We start from the raw sequence: 5,000 nt of genomic DNA, 5'->3' as shown, positions 1-5,000 counted from the left end.
TGCAATTGAATACTATAGTGTCAAATATCGTTACATGCAGTTAGCGATGTTTGTTAGGCTTAGTAACCAGCTTATACCGTTGGTAAAGGCTGTTCTACCTACTTCTCATACAAATTCAGGTCCTGCTAACCTAAGTTCAATGCTTCTTGTCTATTTTGTGCGTACATATCTATCAATTATTTTGTATACAAATAAAATCTATTGAGAAGTGAATTATATATATATTTTCTGATGATACACGACTGTTTGTCGAATATTAGTATATCAAACAATTAAGCACAATTATCTGAAATATGGTTGATAGCATTAAATCTTCTCAAATGTGAATTCTATATATGTAAGAAAACAGAAACGTAAGGCATTCACTCATCATTCAGCCATCCCATATCCATTTGTTTCCCTTTAATTTATCTCCTTGTGGGTGAAGGGCTATCCCTGACCTACTGCGTTGGTCAGAAGCAATACAGCGAGGTACAGCACTTCTTTTGCAGGGCCTAACGACCGAAAGTAGTCTATCCTCACCGCTTTATTACATACCCTCCCTCTCCCTCGTCCATTCGGGCAACGTCGATTTATCATCCATATGCAACTATTCTCAGCTATTGCCCTCTCCTTCCTTGCTCAAAAGACATTTTCCTGTCATACATGACCCCTTTCATCCCTTCCATCCATCCATCCATCCATCCATTTCTATTCTCCATACTCTTTTGGTAGTCTTTCTTCACGCATTATTTCTGGATCCCCAACCCAACCCTGTATTCTTTGATCAATCCTATTTGTCAGTTCCACTTTCTATCACTACTTTCCGCTTCACCTCCTCATTAATTTCAATATCTATAGCACGTTTCTTTGTTTTCAAATGCCTAGCAGTTGCTAATAGGCCGGAGTAAAATTGTAAAATAGTACTAAGCAAGGAAAAGAACCATCGTGTACAGAAGGGGTTAATCGATGGAATGGTACAAAAAAAGAAAGTCAAATAGCCTGGTTGTCGCAAGAATGAAAGTAAGAGCTGGTGCTGATTTTAGTTTCAAGACACTTGAGTATGTTTGGTCAGGAACAAAAGAAATGAAGCAAGTAATGTCTCTCACTCTGTAATGAGAAACACTAAGGCGTGACCAAAGTCGTCACTTACGTCCTGTGTTTTGACTACTAGGCCAAGTAGCGTCGTGCGAAGTGAGACTGGAATCAACCATCTATAGGGTATGCTACTGGATTTTTCTTCCAAACACAAAAATACCTTTGAGTCAGTATCTCTCTCTCTCTCTCTCTCTTTTTTTTTTTAACGTTTTACCAAACAACACAATTTTTTGTATTTTTTCTGATATTTAACAGACTATTGTATTCTGGTATGACAGCGCCCTCTGCTCACAGAAGGGTTAAAAACAGCATGGTCTATTTATATGACTGAGGTTTTTATTTTATTTTTTCTTAGCTATCTATCTATTTCACTGTGCTATTCTAATCTATTATATCCATTTACTTATCTTCAGTAATTCATCTTCATTAACGTCATTTGCATTTTTCAGCAAAAATCAAATAAAAATATTCTGTTGTTATTGGCCAAATTTACGGACCCCCTAAAACAAGTGAGCAGACCCAAAGTGACCTGACAATGTTGTTTAGATGGGAACTTCCCAACTTTCCATAGAAGAAGCCTATCCGTATTTAAGCCTTCATTATGTAGTATGGCTATTGATATGTTTATAGCCATCGCCAGACAATTATTCAGATGTGCTTGTAATTTGTGCCGAGTAAAGAGTTAACTGTGTTCTCGTTCTTAACAGGATCATGCTGAGGATAATGTTGAAGCATAAAGTCTCTCTGGAGATGTAATCGCCGCTCACTGAAAAACGAAGATAAATAAGGTAAGTTTAGTTTGCAAATCATATACTCAGTTTATGAAAATTATAAGACAGTTTTTAGTTTATTTTCATCATAGAATTCTTTTATAGCTAATGACAAGATCAGGAAATTATGCTTATACTTTCGTTTTAGTTTATTTTAAAAAATGTTTATTTGTTTAGAAATTGATAGTTACATTTAATTTTTTATGAAATTTACGTCATCAAAATATTTTCAGTTTTTCCCTATGCTACGTAGTTATTATCACAAATTCCCGCAATTTTATATGTCATAGTTTTTAGTTAGCTCTAATTTTTCGAGGATGGGCGACATTATGAATAATAGACATTGAACATCTACGTAAATTTATAACTCGCAAACTTGAAATTATTCATTCCACAAAGGTTATATCACACCTTTTGAATAAGTTGGTAAAAGTTATTGGACTAGCTGGTATGGCATTGAGAAAAAAAATTCTATAGATACCTTTTCAAACCGAGTATAATATTCTGTCTAAGAGAATTAAATTCTATTTTTCTTCTGTATCTTTCTTCCGAGAGCACATATGCAAGATCCTACGTGATCTTTGTAGTGACGTAGTGATTTTTTTAGTCCTATGGTCTTTAACTTGATGTATAAGATCCTTCCCAAAGGTTGTGATCTTACAATGGTGAACCAATTGAATTTTCTTCTCCTCCACCCTTTCATCAATCCGATTCCTTGTTACAAGTCTATATGGTAATATTATTTACTTAAAATAATATCGAGTCTCTGCATAATTCTCATTTAGATTACAAAGGAATGTCATGTCAGCAATATACTCGAGCTCTCGATCAATATTTATAAACAAGGCGGAAAGGCGGACTTAGGCAACTCGCTCGCTATATTGTCTCATGAACGTAAACCATGAAATGTAACACCCGTCTTCTATCCCTCTTTCTACCCTCTTTTCTACCAGCCTCTTACAGGGCTCGGCAGCTACCACTTGGTCGTCCCGACCAACCCTTTTCTACTACCCTCTTACAGGGCTCCGGCATACTACAATTTTATGCCGGTAAGTGTCGAATAGTTTTTGATGTCTTCATCCTTCTGATTACAATAAATGATGTTAAGGCAGCAACAGCTAAGGAGGGGAAAAGAACAATTAAGAAAATATCATAGTTATTATAAGAGTTGTTTATGCGTAATCTCACTGGATATTGCTTTCTTACTTTTGAATGTGGTGAATTTTCTGGTAAAGTAATGTTGATATCTGTGATGTGTGTTTTATCGGTTATATGCACCGTATTAAGGGTGTTAGCAATAATGTCCCAGCATGAATTTCACATTTGTCAGAAAGGGAGATAGGACCTTCAACTAATTTTAATCTAGGACCTAATTCAGGACGTATAATAAGTACTCTGGTTTTGTTTGGGAAAAATAGGAAATGTGAACTTCCTATGCTACTATGAGTTATCTGGTTTACAAATATCTTATTGTAGTGGCAGTTCATTAAAGATACTTGTAACTAGTGAAGCTTCACAAGAATTTTTTCAATTCTTCATGGAACAAAAAGAAAATCATTATCATACAATACTTAATGGCGTTACTTTTATACATTGCCAAGACTCCAGGCCTTCATGACTGATTAACTCTCCTGCCCGCACAGGATTCAAATCCCAGGCATACACCATACATATCAATATTATAAATCCAGTCTTCATCTGTAAAAATATGTCGTATTAATATTAAGATCATACATAATATTATCAACATATTTCTGATACTCTTCAGAACTCAAAGTTTACTTAGTAGAATGTATAGAGTGGATATCTTGTTTTTCTTCTTCCTCAGAAAGATTTGTTGTCTTAAAGTCCTCATTGTCACGAATATCATCATTATCAAGTTCTATCATAGTCTTTTTTAAATCATCCACATGTCTAACTGACACTTCCCTAGCTTCCAAGTGTAAGATCTTGTATTTATTTCCACCTGCAAAACCAATTATTCTATACGGACCGGAGTATCTGGGTGAAAGTTTATTACTGATTCTATGCATTTTGGCCATGACCAAATCTCCTATTTGCAATTCTATTTTGTGCGCTGTTTTATATTCCTGCTTCTACATCTCTTATGTATAATCTTTCATGTGTTCCCTAAATCTCCGGTGTATGGCTTGAAATTTATGTATCCTATTTGAGTTGTAATTATCTATGTTATACACTGGCTTCAGTTCTGCAGTTAAGATTTCATATGGGAGAATTTTATCTTTCCCATAGATAATATAGTGTGCATTTTCGCCTGTAGTTGTATTGATTTGGTTATTGAATGCACATTTAACTCAAGGAATCCAAGTAGCCTATATGGGCTTATCAAACCTCTAAAACAAGTGATAATTTTCTTATCTAATCTTTCTACAATCCCGTTGCTCTAAGAATGATTCGCTTGAATATAATTCTTTTTTATCTTAAATAACTTACATAGTTCTTCCAAGATTTTGTTATTAAATTCAGTATCATTGTCTGAAACTAAGATCTTGGGAGTAGTGAAATTACAGATGATTTGTTCATATATTACTGAAGCTATTGTTTCAGCTCTCTTATTGGGGTATGGGTTGTAAAATACAAAATCTTGGAAGATAATTGATGACAACAAATACATGTTTATATCCATTTTTAGACATAGGTAACTTTAATGTATCTAAGTGAACTATTTCCCAAGGTTTCTTTGGTATGGGATATGATAGCATAGGAGCAGGCGAATGTGTATTTCCTTATACTTCAGCACATTTCAAGCAATTATCAATATGTAATTAAATATCTCTCTTCATGCCTGGTCAAAAGTATTTAAATTGTGCTTGTCTATAAGCTATATATTTTCCTGGATTAGAACTATAATCACAATCATGAAATAATTTTAATACCTCTGGTACAAGAGATTGTGAATACCCAACTGATCCACTTGGCCCCTAGAAATATCCTTCCCACTTACGACTGGTTTTCTATACAAAAGTCCATTGCTTAAATTAAATTCCTCTATCCTATACCCCTTTGGTAGTTTTGTAGGAATACCTCTTGGGTTCATCAAATTATGGGCTACTTTTTCTCAAGTCTGGTTTCTTCTTTGTTCCCTTATTATCATTTCATCATCCAATGCTATTAGTTCATTAATACTGCAGG

At 34.5% G+C, this 5,000-nt stretch overlaps 1 protein-coding gene across 8 annotated transcripts in view; it reads left to right on the top strand.

Annotated features, from left to right (window-relative positions):
- Nucleotides 1-5,000, top strand: part of LOC143041178 (high affinity cGMP-specific 3',5'-cyclic phosphodiesterase 9A-like) — a 467,704-nt gene that overhangs the window by 342,568 nt on the left and 120,136 nt on the right. For all 8 annotated transcript variants that reach the window (XM_076213009.1, XM_076213007.1, XM_076213006.1 and 5 more), the window contains one exon: nt 1,785-1,865. The gene's annotated coding sequence lies outside the window, so the exon portion shown is untranslated. The remainder of the gene's footprint in view (nt 1-1,784; nt 1,866-5,000) is intronic.

This window comes from Oratosquilla oratoria, chromosome 30, assembly GCF_046742065.1.
Source record: "Oratosquilla oratoria isolate Oo_2021 chromosome 30, ASM4674206v1, whole genome shotgun sequence".
Lineage (NCBI taxonomy): Eukaryota > Metazoa > Arthropoda > Malacostraca > Stomatopoda > Squillidae > Oratosquilla > Oratosquilla oratoria.
The sequence above is the reverse complement of the archived record's forward strand: the minus strand, read 5'-3'. Positions and strand labels throughout refer to the sequence as shown.